Raw genomic sequence first — 18701 nt, forward strand, 5'->3', positions numbered from 1 at the left:
AATTAAACACTTCCACTCTTCCTGAGTGGCAATTAGCTCACCCCAAACACAATACAGAAAGCTTTCTAGTACAGCTTTTATGTCTCTGGCTGCAATGAAACCTGTGAGATAGCATCTTTATGGCCTAGCCCATAAAGTGATTTAATTTAATACATTTTTTGTAAAGTTTGCTGTACTGAGGTTAATCTCCTGTCTGATAGTTTCCTCTATTAAAACATACACATTTAAACAGTTACATGTACATTTCTGTTCTCCCCAGTAGGGCACACTGTAGACATATTTCAAACACAAGCACTTTACAAATCCCTTTTCAACACAAATGTGTGTACAAACAGTTCTAATACATTTGTATAACCAGCATTTTGTATAAATCAGTTTGATATTCACAAATGAAATATAATTATTTACAAAATTCCAGCTAGCTGTCCTAGCAGTACCTCTTGTTGTCACACCTCTCCCTGCTCTGAAGACACAAGCTAGTTTTTCCAATGCCCCTTGAGAAACATTGCTTGAGATGAATGAGCCTATCTGGGAATACATTACCTCATACCCCTGTCTTGAGAGTTCATCTGCATTGTCATTGCTAACCCCACTGCAGTGCTGCACTGTCATATCATATGCCTGCAACCCTAGGCTCCATCTTAGTAACTTGGAATTTTCCTGGATGGTTTGATGTAGCCATGTTAAGGGATTGTGGTCTGCAACTACAGTGAATTTCCTTCCATACAGATAAGGCTGGAATTTCTGCAGTGCCCATACTATGACTAGATATTTCTTTTCTACAGCTGCATAGCATTCCTCCCTGGGTTGGACCCTATGGCTGAGATATAACACTGGGTGCTCCTCTCTGTCTGAGGAAACCTGGGTGAGTACAGCCCCCACCCCATGGTTTGAACCATCCACCTGCACAACAAATTTTGGACTGGCTAACACAGGGGGGTCTTCACAAAGTCCCCTTAAGCTTCTGGAATGCCTGCTCACATGCTGGGTTCCACACTACCTTATCTGGACTGTTTTTCTTTGTCAGGTCTGTGACGGGTGTAGTTATGGTACTATAATTGGGGATAAACTTTCTATTGTGCCCGGCTGTCCCTAAGAATGCCCTCACCTGCTTTTAGGTAACAGGGACAGGCCATGCCTGAATGGCTTCCACTTTGGCCAAGTAAGAGACCTCTGCTATACCCACCTGACACTTGCTGGGCTTAATGGTCAACCCTGCCCTCTGTAGTCTGCCCAGCACCTCCCTAACATGCTGAAGGTGCACCTGCCATGAATGGCTGTAGATGGCAATATCATCTAGGTAAGCAAGGGCAAAATCTCCAGCTCCTGCTATGATACGATCTATCAACCTCTGAAAATCACTGGGGTATTTTTCATCCCAAAGGGGATCTTCGTGAATTCATGCAAGCCAAAAGGAGTCCCAAAGGCTGACCTCTCTCTAGCACTGGGTGTCAAGGGCACCTGCCAGTAAACCTTGGTAAGATCAATAGTGGTAAGACACCTAGCCCCACCCAGCTGCTCTAGGGTTTTATCTGTCCTTGGCAAGGGGGAAGCATCTGACTGTGTGATTATTTAGTTTCCTGTAGTCCACAACAAAGCTGTTGCTGCCATCCTTCTTTCGTACCAGCACCACTGGGGATGCCCAGGGACTGCTGGACTCCTGGATTACCCCTCTCCTCCCTCAGATTCTATTTGACACTCTCAGGCACCCTATTAGGGGCCTGCATAATTGGTCTTTGATATACTGCATCCGCATGGTGTTACACCAGGTGGGTACAACCTGGTATCCTAGTGAACATGCCCCTAAATTCCTGTAACACTGCTCGTATTTCTCAAACCTGGGTAGGGGATAGCTGTTGGGACATTGATACCCCTTCCACTGAGTTGTCAGCCTGAGCCTCACAGAGGAGATCAGGCACTTGACCCCCTCAGAGTCCTCCTGCCATCCACTGCAAATACTTAGCACAAGGGCCTCTCCATCATGGTAAGGTTTCACCATGTTAACATGGTACAATTTGTGCCCCTGCCTCCTGCCTCCTGCCTAGCAGTTCTACCATGTAGTTAACATCACTGACCTTCATTACCACTTTGAAGGGTCCCCCCAAAGCTGCCTGCAGCTTATTGTGTCTGACAGGAATGAGAACCATAACCTGCTGCACTACAGCATATTCTCTGGCTTGAGCATTCCTGTCACACCAGACCTTTTTCTGCTGTTGGGCTCCTGCCATGTTCTCCTGGGCCAAGCCCATGAGTTCACTGAGCCTTGTCCTGAGGTTTAGGACATATGCCACAACAGATTTTTGGGGGATTCACACTCACCCTCCCACTCATCGCAAATCAAATCTGGAGGTTTCTTCACCCTATGCCCATACAGTAACTCAATAGGTGAGAAACCTGTGGATTCCTGGAATACCTCTCTGTAAGCAAACTACAGATGGGACAAATATTTGTCCCACTCTCTCTCTTAAACTGGTCTGCAAATGCCAGTAGCATGGTCTTTAGTGTAGAGTTTAACCTCTCCACTAGACCATTAGTATGTGGGTGGTAGGGGGTGGTCTTTAGGTGCTTCACCGCCACAGTGCTTACACAGACAAGCCAGCAGGTCTGACATGAAATTGGCACCTCTGTCAGTCAGTATTTCTCCTGGGAAACCTACCCTGCCGAAAATCACTAGCAAAGTATTTGCCACCTTCTCTGCCTTAATGGAGGACAGAGCCACCGCCTCAGGGAATCTAGTAGCATAATCTACTACCACTAGGATATACTTCGTCCCTTTGGAACTTGGGGTACTCAGAGGCCCCACAATATCCATAGCTACCCTCTGAAATGGCTCCTCAATCACAGGCAAAGGCACCAAAGGAGCTTTGACCTTGTCTCCTTCCTTGCCTACTTTTTGACATTGCTCACATGTCCTGCAGTACCCTGTTACATCCCTTGCAATCCTAGGCCAATGAAAGTTCAGCATAATATGTCTCTTGGTACGCTTTATGCTCATATAACCTGCAAAGGGAATGTCATGGGATATGGCTAGAAGTGCCAGATGGTAGGCTTTGGGCACAACCAGCTGGTGTATTCTCTCACCCTCTAGCCCTCTCTCATGGGTCCATTCTCTATACAGTAACCCTTTGTTCCAGTATACGGAATTCTCTTTTCCCTGAGAATCAGGTGCCTCCCTAGCTACATCCCTCAAGCCTACCACAGGATTTTAATAAAAATCAAGACTGGGATATTAAAGATGGCCCAAAATAAATATGACTAAAACTCAGTTTATGTTGGTCTATTCAGAAACCCCTAAGAGAAATAATTACGAAAGGACTTTATTCCAACTTCACTTGTCTTCAAACATATTTTTAGGAATTTTGTTAAAATGCCTATTTAACATTTAAACAATTTACTAGCAATAGTAGAAATATTTTCTTTCAAAAGTTAGTTATACTTCACACATTCCATCATCAGCATTCAAATCAAAATATGAGGATACTGTTGGACTGTTCTCAGTTATTGTCCATTTTAGAGTACAGTTTGTTGTTTAAACTGCTGTGAGATGACCTGTAAAAATGATATCATGCCATTTAAGGTCTATGCCTGGGCTTCCTCTGTCAACTTGCCATTGAACATGTTATGACTCTCCTTTCTCTGTTGTGATCAACTTACTCATCCCACTCATCTTAATGTACTAAATCCATAACATTTTAAAGCTGTTACTTATTCAAATGTACTTATTAATCTGAGATTCACATTTTCAAGAGGGCCCTGAATATATTTAGATGCTGGATCTTAATGTTTTATAAGCTCTGTGATAACATGGGAATTTTGTCCATGTGTGTATGTATACACACACACACACACACACACACACACACACACACACACACACACACACACACACACACACACACACACACACAAATTATGTTTAGCCTTTAGCCACTTGGAAGTGGTTGCAATGTTTAATGTGAGTTTACAGCTCTAAATGTTTGGTTACTCGAGAACAAAAACATTGTTCCTATAGTTAACAAGGTCAAATAAACGTTAAACTAATTTGAAATTAGCTAACTAGGTAAATCTCATTTTACTGGGTTGATCAAAGGAGAAAACCAATTCAGTGATAACACAAAAAAACTGCAGACTTAGACAAAAGTGTACTAATATCTGTAATCTTGGTAAGCAAGAGGTACAACTTTCACAAGTAGACAGTTACTGATGGAGTTTAAAACAGTTTTGGTTGCCACACAGATGTTAGTGAAGTATTAGAATTATGTTAAACATTTCAGCAGTTGTGCTGATGTTTTAATTGTAGTTGTGATTACTAGTCTCAAAATTACATATGCTAAGAGTATCAAACAGAACAGCAACATAGGGGTATCAGGTGAAGGGGATATCATTCCATATACACACTAAAGAGTAAGCATCCAGTGCCGTGATTATACTGTACCTAAAACAAGATAAAGTCTTGTGGGAGTAGTAGCACACTTGATGTGTACCTTTACTGAATGATAGGCACATAAAGTGTGTCTATGCAAATGTAGTACTACAGAATGCCACAGCATTAGCATATGTGGAAAAGAGAGCTAGTGCTCCCTAAGCTTCTTTGTAAAACTGAAGGCTAATGCAAAACTTTATGTATTCTGTGTGGTCAAATTCCACAGCTGTATAGCTGCTGTCACAGTTTACTTTCAGACTTTTTCACTGTGGGGTTAAAAAAACAGTAATATGCCAGCTGACATAAATTTTCTAGAGTATGTTCAGTGGCCCATGCTGCCTACACAGTGCCTGGTTGATCTCCTCTACCACTTCACCAGTATATTTCTAAATTAACCTTTCCAGAAAATATACTTTAACCAAACAACCATTATCCTCAGATTCAAGATCTTAAAACTAAGATCCCAAACATGCAACAATAGAAAGAGATGTTTAAACACACGCTGTAAGCATAACTTGCACAAGGAAATTCACTCACTTACAGACAGTGCTCATTGTAGTTTTCTGCGGTGGTGGTGCTGCGGTAGTGTTGTTGCCTCACAGTAAGACGCTGTCTGGTTTGATTCTCAGCTAGAGCGTCTTCTGCATGGAGACATGCGTGAATGAATACCTTTGAAGGTTGTGCGTCAGGCCTGGCAAGCTGCGTAAAATCAACTGCCAATCATTAGCGGACTGGAGTTCTGCTGTGGCGACCCCTAACCGGGAAAAGCCGAAAGACACAAACAAACAGACAGTGCTCATTGTGTAAAGTACAGTTGTATAAGTAATTACACCATGATCATCGATATTCTAATAGATCAGTGTTGTAGTAGCCTAAGCTATTTGGGTCCCATCCACTGTGAACCGGCCAGCTATTCAAAGCTTAAGGGCACCTTCCATGCTCTCTAAATGTTAGGATCTCAAGCACAGCTCCATTTATAAAGATAATTAATCCACCAAAATCGTCAGGGCTTTCTAGTCCCAAGAAGGGAGGGAATAACCTTGAAAGGGAAAAAAAAAACACAAGTGTTAGGAAATGTTAACATAACAGTAATTATATCCACAAGGGTATATACATCCACACCTTAGTAATACAGAAAGAACATGAAAAGATTGGTTGGGGGGGGGGGGTTGGAGAAAGGGTAAGACTACTGCAATGATGACTTATTAGAACATCTACTGTTACAGTAAGTTTACTTACACAAATGTACTATGTTCAAATATGGTCAACATTATTAGATCACTGTTACAGTAGCCTAAGCTATGTAGATTACCAAAGCTTAGGAATCAAAAATGGAGGAGGAAGTCAATTAAGAATCCAGTAGCCCCTGGAGTATGGTCCTAGCAAAACCTGCTCTGGACCTGGAAATCCAGTTTTGTAGTGATTCGTAAAGGTATGCAGAGAGGACCAAGTTGTTGCCTCTAGAATACTTCTAGGGTCCACTCCTTTCCAGAAAGCCATTGAAGAAGCCAAAGCCCTAGTGAAATGGGCCCTAACCCCAACAGAAAGTGGCCTGTGATGGCAAAAAGAGCAAAATCAAAATAGCAGGAGACAACCATCTAGAAGATGTCTTCTTTGATATTGGTTGCGCTTTCCTCTTACCTTCAAAGTAGTCAAATAGTTGATCTGCTTTGCTGAAGGATAGAATTTTTTCTGTGTGCATCCAGAGGACGAAGAATTTTTTCCCCTTGCTTTGTGGTTCATGGGGCCAAGGGTACTAGCTACTAGATCAAGGGCCTAGGGAACTAACCAAAGGGGTGGTGAATACCGCACAATGTGGCTGGGCTAATATATGCCTTCGGGCAGATAGCCCAGTACCTACCTATGAACCTATGATAGAGGACAGTGAGATTAATCGATTAGTTTAAGGTAAATTCTGAGACCACTTTAGGCAGTAAAAGATTAGCTCTCAAAGAAACCTTGTCCTTGTTGAAAATGAGGAAGGGTTTATTCACTGCAAGAGCTTGTAACTCAAGATACTCTTTTAGCAGAAATCACATCAAATAGTTAAGAAGCCTTCCATGCAGAGTTACCTCAATCCTTATGAAATGGTTCAAATGAAAAAAAAAAAACAGCAAACTTTTCTAGCCCATAGTTAAGATCCCAAGGACAGGCCACCTGCTTTCTAGATAGGTAGATATGTAAAACCCCTTTCAAATATTGCTTGACTTAAAGACAGGTAGAAAGGGGAAATCCAAGGGCAAACAAGCAGAAATGGCCAACAAATGAATGTGGACAGAAAGGCCAGAGGAAAGTAACTCACACAAATAATCAAGAACCAGAAACAGCCAGGCCTTAAAAGGATCTTGGTTCTTAAAATGGCACCAACTAGAAAATCTTTTCCATTTATACATACTTGATTTCCTAGTAGCAGTTTTTTTTATCCGCCTTCAATACCTGCTGCATGTCATCCAAAATGAGGTGCCTAAAATGTATCAAAATGGTATTAAAGATGGTATCACAGACAATACAACAGCAATGTGGTATATATAAAGGCAGAAGGTACCAGATCCATCCAGACAAGTGACAAGTGGAGTACCTCAGGGTTCAGTCCTGGGGCCGCTCTTGTTTGGCATCTACTTCTCTGAAGTACAGGTCAACACTAAGGGACTCTGGCTAACAAAGTTTGCAGATGACTGCAAACTGGGAGCCATTATTGAATCCCCAAATGATGTGGATACTCTACAAAAGGGCCTTACAGAAACAGATGCTTGGTGCCAGAGGCATGGGCTCAAGCTCAATACCAAGAAATGTATAGTTATCCCCTTTGGGAAAAAACATGTATCCATGAATTACCATATAGGTGGCAGTACCCTAAACACCAAAAGTGTGATACGAGACTTAGGGACACAGGTGGACAGTGGTCTCACCTTCGATAACCACATCGCCACAACAGTCAGGAAATCCTTCTATGTGGCACACCTCATCACGAAGGGCTTTTCATCCAGAAAAAAGGAGGTCATTGTCCCACTGTACTCATCCCTCATTAGACCCATTATAGAATACAACGCCCCATTTGGTATGTACCTCTCAAGACATCTGCAACAACTGGAAAGGCCTCAGAAATACCTCACTAAGAGAATCACAGGCCTAAAGCAGATGCCCTACGCTGACTGCCTTAAAAAACTCCAGCTATACTCTATGCATATCGTCTACTCAGAGGCGATCTCTGCTTAACATACAAGGCCATGTCAAACCCAGAGCTGTTGGACATGCTACACTTAAAGAAATCCCAATCCCTCAGAGCTACACGCTCCAGGGATCTAAACCTTGTCATCACAATAAACAAAACATGCTGGAGGGATAGGTTCCTGACCCAGAGACTCCACAGACTCTGGAATAGATTGCTCATACATGTCAAGCAGAGTGCCTCTTTGGACCTCTTCAAGAGGAACCTTGACGATTGGATGGGAGAAAGGAAATTCACCCCAGGGATCACATCAGTCGCCCTGCTAGACAAGGGTCCAGGAAAGTAAATAATGTGGGAAGAAATAGCCAGGGAATTGTTATGGCTAGGCTTGTATAGGCCCTAGGGCTGATAGCCTAGTACCAACCTATGAACCTATAAGAGGCAGTCAACTGAAGACATTTTAGGCTGGGGTGTATCAAACAACCCCTGCATTGCATAACCTCTGATAAATTGTTCTTTGAAAGTTTCAAAAGAAGGGAGAGCCACTGTTGCCTGAGCCAAAGGGGGGGGGCACCAACAAAATCTTTGGAGAATCTTTCTGCATCTTTAGAAGAACCTTGGATATCAAAGGAGAGGGTGGGAAGGCATATAGGAATATTCCTAACCATGTGAATGAGAAGGCTTCTGTTTTCCATGCCTGTTTCCATCCAAGGAATCCTTTAGTTGCTTGTTCTGAGAGGTGTCAGACAGATCTTGTTGAGCTATTCCCACAGCTGGATCAATTCTTGGAAGGCCCTAGGATGAAGTTTCTTTTAATGAAAGTCTGTCCTGGTCCTGCTTAGCTAGTCTGCTACAAAGTTTTGCTCTGACAGAATGCATGATGGATGAGTGTCACACTCCCAGGCTATCATAACTAGTCTGCAAAGCGGATAAGATCTGGTACCTTCTGCCTTTATATATACCACATTGCTGATGTATTGTCTGTGAAAACTTGTAAATGTCCTCAAGACCAGAGATGATATAGGGCTTTCAAGGCATTTATTACTGCCATTATCTCTTTGACATTTATGTACTTTTCTCTATTGTGTTTGTTCCATAGACCTTTGGAAACTGTTCACCATGACATTTGTGAAGCATCTTTTGTGACAGACTGATGAAAAGGTAGAAGGGAGAATGGGAAACCTGGAATGGGAGAGAGATGTTCTATCCACCACAGAGCCTCCCTCCTTACAAACCCGAATACAGGCATGTGAAAAGATAAAGGGTGTAAATGATGAGCCAAGCCTGACCAGAGGTACCAGTAAATTCTTCTCATATTAAGTCCAGCCAGGGGAATCATAAGAATCATAGAAGCCATGTATGAGAAACTCCCTAGCAGATGATTGCTGCAGCTATCTCTGTTTTGTCTGGAACAATCAATGCTTTTCTCAGGGCAGAATCTAACAGATATCCCAGGAAAACAAGTTTTTGAGAAAGGTTGAAAGAAGACTTTTGTAAGTTTACTTAAAAACCCAAACTCCACAGAAAATTTTGAGCACTTGCTAAGGACACTTGACAACTGGAAAATGAGTCTGCAGGTATAAGGCAAGCATCAAAATATGGAAACGTGAATACCTTGAAGCCTACAATAAGTAATTTCTGGAGCCAGATACTTTATACATATCCTTGGAGCAGACGATAGTCCACAAGGTAACAGAGAACTGCTAATGTGAGCCAGATACAGAAAATCTTAAAATGAAAAAAAAAATAAAAAAAATATCTGAAATGTTTGCAAACATGAATGTGATGGTGAGCATCTTTTAAGTCTAGCTTCATCATGAAAACTAGTAAGGGAACAGGTGGTAATAGCATCATAAGGGATACTGTTTTAAACTTTGGGACCTTGACAAAAAAGATTAAGAAAGGAGAGCTCTAGTGCATGCCTCCAAGTCCCTTCATTCTGGAGCACCAGAAAAGTCCTTGACTAAAACCCTTTACCCATTTGTCAGGCAGACACTGGTTCTATAATGCCCTGAGATAACATTTGTTCCATAACTGGAGAAAAACAAGGAATCCCCTGGAAGGGGGGCTTCCATTGCCAAGTGTACTCCTGTTGAATGGGTCTGAGAACCCAGTTGTCTGGTACTACTCAGAAAGATGAAGACTCAGAGGGAGAAGGAAAGATTGCCATGATGGTGGGAGGGTAAGAGTCTGAAGAGGCCAAGAGTCATTCTGTCTTTTTGGACTGTCCTTTATTTTCAGAGTATTTCACTTCTTTTTGAGCCTCCTTGCCATTGCTTACTAAAATTCTGTTTAGAGGAACTTTGTTGCTTGTATTACTTCTAGAAAAAGGGAGTTGAGGTGGAACGCAATACTTTATTTACTTTAAAAAGGGAAGATTACTCAAAATCCGGATAATTATAGACCAATATCATTAATAAATGTAGACATGAAAATTCTAACCTCTGTTATAGCATCTAGACTGAAGAGAATCATGACTCATATCATTTCTAAAGAACAGACTGGTTTTATGGCAGGTAGACAAACCAGTGATAATACACTCACACTACATACTATGTTAGAGCATGCTAAGCAAAATAATTTAAATATTTATGCCCTTATAATTGATGCCCAGAAAGCCTTTGATAGGGTTGATACAAATTTCTTGTTTGATCTTTTACCGTATTTTAATATATCACATGAGTTTGTCCAAATGTTACAAATATTATATAGTAATCCCTATACTACATTGTATATTAATAAAAACTTCTCTAAAAGAATACAGATTAAGACTGGACCATGCCAGGGTTGCCCTTTGTCCCCTTTATTATCTATCTTGAACCATTGTTTTTATATATTAAACAAAATGTTTATCATAATGTCCCAATAATTTATGGAACTAAAATATTAATGTCAGCTTTTGCTGACGATCTTAGTATTTATTGTGCATCTCCATTATCAGATACTGAAAAATTATTGAAGGCTGTTAATGAGTTCTCAAAAGTGTCTAATTATAAAATTAACTTGAAAAAAAACAATATCTTCCCTTTAAAGACACCTAAACCCTTTTCGTTATTGCCCTTAGTGGGACAGGTATCATTTAAAGAAAATATTAAATATCTAGGTATTGAGTTCTCTACTGATAATAAAGACTTTTATAATAATAATATTAAAGCAATCTGGGAACAAATAATTTCTGATTTTGAGAGATGGAAAAATTCGACTGCCAATATTAGCAAAAGTTTCAATTATCAAAATGAACATATTACCACGATTACTGTATATTTTTAGGTCAGCCAATTTATTACTCAAGTTGTTTTTTAAATGGATTCATAAAGAATTGGCTAAATTCATTTGGGAACCAAAGAAAACCAGGATATCTTATGATAAATTAATGACCCCCAAAAATAGAGGAGGACTGGAATTACCTAATTTTGAAATGTATTATTTAATTGTAAATTCTAATAGAATTTTAAGAATTGCCAATTATGATATAAATAATACTAAGTGGACACCACCTTGGGTAGTTCTGAATTATAAATATATTCTAAAGTTAAATATCAATGCTAAAGCAATACTTTTTTTAGGTAAGGATACATTGAAATTCTATGGGATTATTGAACACATCAAAATGAACATACTCTCTTTACATAATTTATTTCATTTATTAGATTTGGTTCAACATATGATGGTTTTTTCAACCCTTTCATAAGAATCCTAATTTAAAATTGAATAATCAACTAATTGATCTCAGCAAGTTTCCATTGATAGTTAATCTAACTTTGATTGATATATATAAACATCTTGACAGTTCGGCCAACCAAATAAGACAAGAACTTAACTTACCTAAAAATTATCTGGTTATTCTGAGGCAAATTAGAGAACTCACTATAAGCTATTTTAAAAGTTTTAAACCGGAAGAAGAGGCTATTAATAGATGCTCTTTGTTGTGGCAAGATCTCCAACAGGATCTTAAATATATCACGACAGCAAATCAATTAATTAAAGAATTTCAATTTCATGATAAAATTTTGTTATCAAACTACTGGGAAGAGAAAATCTTACTGACAGATAGAAGTAATATGTTAAAAGCAATTGACTTGACCATCAAATCTACTTCACTTCAAAAATTAATATATACCCAGTTGATGATTTGGAACAATGCATATTCTACACGTCTTACCCTGCATAAATTTAATCCCAAAAATTCACCAACTTGTCCATACTGTAAGAATCAACCAGCTGATCTTCTTCATATGTTCTGGAGTTGTAAATGCATTTTCAAACTTTGGAATTCCTTTAAGATCCAACTTCAAAAGGTGGGTTACCAGAGTACAACATTATCATGGAAATTTATGATTCTGCATATTCCCCCGAGAGAGATCCCTAAATCACAAATTATTATATATATTAATATTTTTCTATTAATGAAGCTTTATATAGCTTCAAATTGGTTCGACCCATCTAAAACTTCATGGCAGAACTTTAGAGTTCTAGCGACAAAACATATATTGGCTCATAAATTACTATTAAACCCACAAAATAAAAATGTTAATAATCCAAAAATTTTTGAACAGATTTTTAATATTATACTAGCATAATATTTTCAACTTGGAAATATTAATAATTATTCATGTGTGTGGAGAGAATTTAGTAATCAACTGTCTATTACTTGCATTTATTCTTATGCTTTTTTATATTTAACTGTATTACATGGAATCATTCTTGTAAATATTGTATATAGAGTGTGGTTATTAGTGATATTAGTTAATGCTTGATTTGTGAATATATGTTATTTTTGTTCTTATTTGTGTTTGAAAATAATATAACAATAAAGATTTATTATGGAAAAAAAAATAAAAAGGGAAGATTAGATTATATGGGTAACCCTTTAATCAACCATCCCCTCTCATCAATTTTCTTGAGTGCCTCATCAGCAGAAGGGTCAAATCAAACTTCCTTGTCCTGAGGGAATTTAAAATCTCAATTTTAACATATTCAAGAAGATTCTGGGAATGAAACCAAGTAAAATATTTTCATGACTGACTCAGCAGCAGCCCTGTATCTATATACAGTATAAGCAGCATTGTCAGAACACTTTAAGATATGTTTAATTATATTAGAATCAGGCAGTAAAGTGGTATTTAAGCATTATTGTTCTCAAAAGACACAAGTAACAACTTTATTGTGCGAGCCTGTTAGTTCAATATTCTGAATGTTAAAATGGAAGAAGAATAAAGTTTATTCTCAAATTTGTCAAAAGTTTTCCCATTCTTGACAAAGGAATGGGATTAACATTAGTAATGTATCTAGCAGAAGCAGTTTTAGATAGAGAAATCACTGTAGGGTCAGCTTAAATATTTGTGAGCCTGAGATACCCTGTATAACCTGTTAGACTTCCTATGGGCAGAAGATGTACTGTTACAAACACTATGAGCTTTGAGAAAAACATTTTCTAAAGCAGGTAAAATAGAAGGAGCAGCTGCAGACATAGGAACAATCTACAGTAACAAATCATAATACATTTGTTAGGCAACAGGAATTTCAGTCTGGTCCCACTGGAAAACCTCTTTCATCTTACATAAAGTTTCAGAAAAAAGAAAGGTCTTCAGGAAGGAAATCTGAAACAATAGCGTCTTCAGAATTAGAATTTTCAGGTTGAGAAGAAAATCCTGAAGCACAACATTCTCACACCATTTCCTGTTTTTCTAAGAATCAGAATCAGAAAGTGAGACAACTTTTTCTTTTTCTTTTTTGAAGAGGTAGCAGGTAAAGTAAAAGCAGAAAATAATTCCTTAGCAAATCTCAGCAAATATTACGTCTGTTGAAATGGAAACAGGAGAAGTCAAGCTTTTATTTTTTTTTCTTTCATTGGAAAAAGACTGACCCAAAGCAGGCATACCATCCCAGGGCTCAGAATTGCTTTCCTGCTTATGCAGTAGACCTTCACCCACCTCCTTCCTCTAAGACTGACAACAGTGTTTCTCCCTTCCACACAGACAGCAACCCTGTAGTCACAGAGGAAGTGTCTAACCTCCAGTCCTTAGTGGCTGTAGATGCTATACCAGACGGACTTGGGGAACAGGATACATGGTCCAAGGAACCAAATTTGCCTCAGCAGAGTCATCTGTAAGGGTATGAAGCACAACTGGATTCAGCCTGGCACCCAAAGACTTCCTGACAAATATCTTCTTCTTTTTTAATGAATGGGGGAAGAAAGAAACAAAAAGAATGGTAACTACACAGGTTTACTCAAGAAGGAAGTACTGAAGGCGGACAGTGGAACGTGAGAGAGTCAGTAAACAATATAACAGCAAAACGGTTCTAAGGTGAGAAAATCACTGACAGTCCTCAACAGCACATGTAAAACCTGCATAAATATGTAGGAAGCACTGTAAAAAATAGACCTTTATACAGTTTGTTCACGTAAGCATTCACACAGAAAGTAATTTCTTGACAATTGTGACAGTCCTAGACACGTACGATTTCCAGCCAAGAAAATCAAAGAGGCATATCTGCCTAACCTTGAAGGATCGCGACGCAACTGACAATTCTATGAAGCCCACTGAGGAGCATACTTCGACAGCAAGAAAGTTCTGAAAATTTTGGTGCGCTGTCTGTGTATATTTAGAGGTTTGAGAAGTTATTCAGTTTGCAGGGGATGGTACTCAAATAGCTTAGGTTACCGCATTAATGATCTAATGCTGAGCATTGAGTTATGCTTAATGACAGTCTTACTATTCATGTTTTAACTACTACCCAATTCTAAATCCTCACCTCAGAAATAAGCTTCTGGTTCATTTATCAGATCACCAGGCTTATTTCATGAGTGGCAGTAGAAATATTTTTAAATAAGCCAATTATTAGTACAAATGCCCTCTCAGATGTCATTGTCTAGATGTCATAAATGTAAGAGAATATCTACTTCATTTAAATATAAATGGCTGGAGGAAATTGTAAAAATGTTTATTCCAAACTGTCACAGCATAATGTATCTTAAGGCTTGTGATTTTTTTCCTGCACAGTGAGGATGATGGTGCTGTTTGCCAGTACTATCAAGTTGCCGAAGCTAAAGGGGATTCTTCTTTTGGAGAAGTGTGGGATGATATGTGGAAGCTAGAAGTATGAAAGTATAATCTGTCAAGTAAATTTTGCATAAGTGATAAAAAGTGTTTTGAAACAAATCCTTCAGTGCAGAATGGATTGTGTAGTCAAAAATCCAGCTAAAAATCAAAGATGGGTAATTCATTTGAAATGAAAATATTCAGACCCAAAATAAATCACTGCTCTTATAAGCCTTGTTTTTTTATTTTTTTTTAAATAAATTAGTGCTGTCTGTTAAAGATATTAATGAACATAACAAAAGCAGGGTAAATATACATAACATATTTGAATTGCTTGAAGCTGTTTTTAACATTGTTCAAAATTATACTGTGCACAAACTAACAATGTCGTTGTTTTACAGTTTACTTTTGGTGAATATACCAGATATATCTGTTAACAAACACTTGAGTCATTCAGACTATAAATCTCATTTAGTTTACCATAATGATTGCAACAATGTGATACTGATTCGAGTGTGACCACACTATTTTTCATAAAAATGCAAGTGATTCAGTGAAGATGGTGATGCTTGCATCATAATGCCTCTGTAATGGTGGGCAAACAGGAAAGCCTTACAGCTCTGCAGAAACATGATATTCCAGACATAGTTCAGCAACAATGCATTGTATGCCAAGAAAATGTGGCAAAATAATTAATTAATTAAAACAAATGATATACTGTGTGCCAAAAAGACTTGGTGATTTCTGAAGCAAGGAAAAAAGTGAAGATGATAAGAAACAATGAAACTCAAATGAAAACTGTCTGCTCTGTGTTCTGCTGGTCATCAAATAAAAGCGAACAAAGTCCCAGACATAGCAGAAGCTTCTGGATGTGAGGCTGTGACTTAAGGCTAATGAAGTAGATGTGCTGATTATTCAGACGCTTTGCACTTAAAACAGTTATTCAGAGTTATGATCCTCTTGCAGAGTATTCGAAGCACGATAAAGATAATGAGCCCATTTCTAAATGCTACTTCTCAAATCGGCAGTATGAAATGCCAAATATTGTTAGATGTTTTGAACGATGTTTTATTTGAGCCTGATTTAATATCAATGTTGCCATAAAAATGTGGCCTAACTGCTCAAAGCTTTTGATCTAGCATGGGGTATACTTATTAAGATATCAGGTACCTTAGAGGCTCAGTATCATAAAGTAAATGGTTTTCTAGATACAGACTCAGAAATAATCAGACAGGTACAACTGATCTAATAGTATTAATGAATCGCCTGTGTGTCAGTTTGGAAGACAGATTTCTAGAAGATGAATTCCATGAACAGTCTTCATCTCATCATGCAGAAATAGCAAAATCGGTGTTCAGTTTTCAGACTGATGAGATAACAATTTTATGTTGAATAAACAAAACCTTTTCTTGTACAAGAAACTGTTAAGACCAGGGGCCATACCTCTCAACTGTACAGATTTTTGCACAAAGTCCAGACTTTGACCTCAAATTTTTGGTTTGTTTTTCATTACATTGTGTTTTTCTGGCAAATTAGAAGTAAATCATTAAAGATTGAAGTTAGAAAATAATGACAGACATTTTGATTTCAGACTTCACATTCTTCAGAAAATTAATGCTAATACAAAATGAATATTCAATGTTTGTAAGAAAAATCTTTAAAAATCGCCCCTATTTTTGGGCCTTTATCCCACTTTTATTATGTCTTTGTCCAGATTTCTTGCTCAAAGAGTTTGAGAGGTATGATCAGGGCAACAACTTCAAATCTCCAGTAGCCAAAAAATAAAATAAAAAATCAATTTGTTTCTAACACACTAGTAATAGGTGACTCTATAGTTAGGCACACTGATGTCCCACTCACTAGGCTGAATAAGAAGAAGGTTACTGTTAGCTGCCTGACAGGTGCCAGGATCCACCACATAACACAAGCACTCAGGTCACTCCAAAACAAGTACAAATACGACTCTGTCATTGTCCATGTTGGTGTGAATGACCTGAGCCGTACCTCCCTGGACTACATGAAAAGAGACATGGAAGAGCTCTCTGATCACGTAGCCCAGGCTGGTATGACCCGGACCCTAAGTAGCATCCTGCCCTCATCAAGAATGATACCATGGCATAAAGAAAAAAATAGCAATTTCAACAACTGGCTAAGTTTCTGGTGTCATTCAAAGGGGATCCAGTGTCTGTCTGCCTGGGATGACATGCTTGACAAGCCACGCTGCTTCACTAGAGATGGCTTGCACCTGTCACCCTTAGGCTTTCGAATACTGGCCAAGGCTCTTGCCACCCCCATAGTGCCTTTTTTAGGCAAGGCTCAAAATACAAACCCACTGCCATAAATAGCACAAGTAACAAAAATCTGAGGGTAATACTACTCAATGCCAGAAGTCTAAATCTCAAAATGCATGCACTCGAGGCACTCCTCAGTATGGAGAAAATCGATATATGTGCAGTAACAGAAACCTGGTTCAAGGCTCCAGAGAGCACCCCAGCACTATCAGGCTACAACTCATACCATACATTTCGGCCACAGAACCCGGAACGAAATACAAAAGGTGGGGGAGTATCCATATTCATCAAGGATACCCACACCTCCAGGTTAGTGGCACATCACGATGCTTCAAAGATTATCCATGTTCAACTAACAACAGGCAAAACTGCAATTCAAATTGTAGCTTGCTACAGATCACCCACCATGTCTGAGGACCCCCAGTTCACATTTCTGGAAACACTGGGTAACATAAAGATCCTACCAAACACCCTAATATTGGGTGATTTCAACTACCCAAACATTAACTAGGAGAAGTACTCAAGTACTAACTCCCTTGTCCATCATTTCCTATAATTTATAAACAACTGGTCAACACTCCCACCAGAGGTGACAACATATTGGACCTGGTCATCACCAACATGAGCGACCGGTGTTCCACACCGAAGGTCAACCCCTCGCTGGTTAGATCTGACCATAAACAAATCACTTTGGATATCCACATTCTGCCCCCACCCCCGGACAAGCAAACCACCGTGAAAAACTTTTCAAAAGCAAACTTCACTTTACTTAAGATGGAGGTGGAAAGTTTCAAAGCCCCCATGCCAAAGGATAACGCTGTCCAAGCTGCAAAATCCTTTACTAATGCATTCTACGGGCACCTAAAAGAATACATGGATCATGCTATCCCAAGCAAAACCAAGACTCACTCCTGCAAGAAAAGGAAACCAGTCTGGTGGACACCTGCCATAAACAAGCTATACAATAGAAGGAGGAAACTAGTACAGAAAAGAGTAAAATCCCAAGAAGGGAAGACATCCCTGATCAGTATCAGCAAGAAACTATGTTCCCTCATAAAATCGTCCAAGGCGAGCTTTGAAAGAAAACTTGCCAAGGACTCCAAAGATTACCACAAGGCATGCTTTAGCTATGTCAAGAATCTAAGTGGCAATGCTCAGATCTGCTTGGAGTTAGCACAGAATGTCACAAAATACACTGAACCAACCGATATTGCCAACATCCTGGCAGACAGGTTCAGTGCAAACTTCATCCCCCTCACCCCCAAAAGGGCCCATAATCATACCAGAAGAATGTAGAGCCCCTGAAATCACAGACACTCAGGTTAAAATAGCCCTCTCCAAAGCCAAAAACACAGCATCAATGGGACCGGACTGTGACCCAGGCTGCATCCTACACGAGCTCAAAAATGAACTAACACCTCACCTAAACACACTGTTCAAACTCAGCCTCTCCACAGGCTACGTACCCATAGAGTGGTGCACATCAACAGTTATTCCACTCCACAAAGGTGGAGCCACAACAGACCCCGGGAACTATCGTCCTATAAGCCTGACTAGCTTGGTCTGCAAGGCTATGGAGTGCATCATCATGGAACTCATTAACAGAGATATTGGGAACCTCCAAACACTGGACCCTACCCAGTTCGGCTTTGTTAAGGGCAGATCATGCCTCCTAAACCTGGTGGACTTCTTTGAGACAGTTACCAAGGCTATAGATGAGGGAAAGGTGGTACACACAGCCTACCTAGACCTTGCAAAGGCCTTCAACACCATTC

Source organism: Protopterus annectens, chromosome 10.part0, assembly GCF_019279795.1.
Source record: "Protopterus annectens isolate FY-2018-M chromosome 10.part0, PAN1.0, whole genome shotgun sequence".
NCBI lineage: Eukaryota > Metazoa > Chordata > Ceratodontiformes > Protopteridae > Protopterus > Protopterus annectens.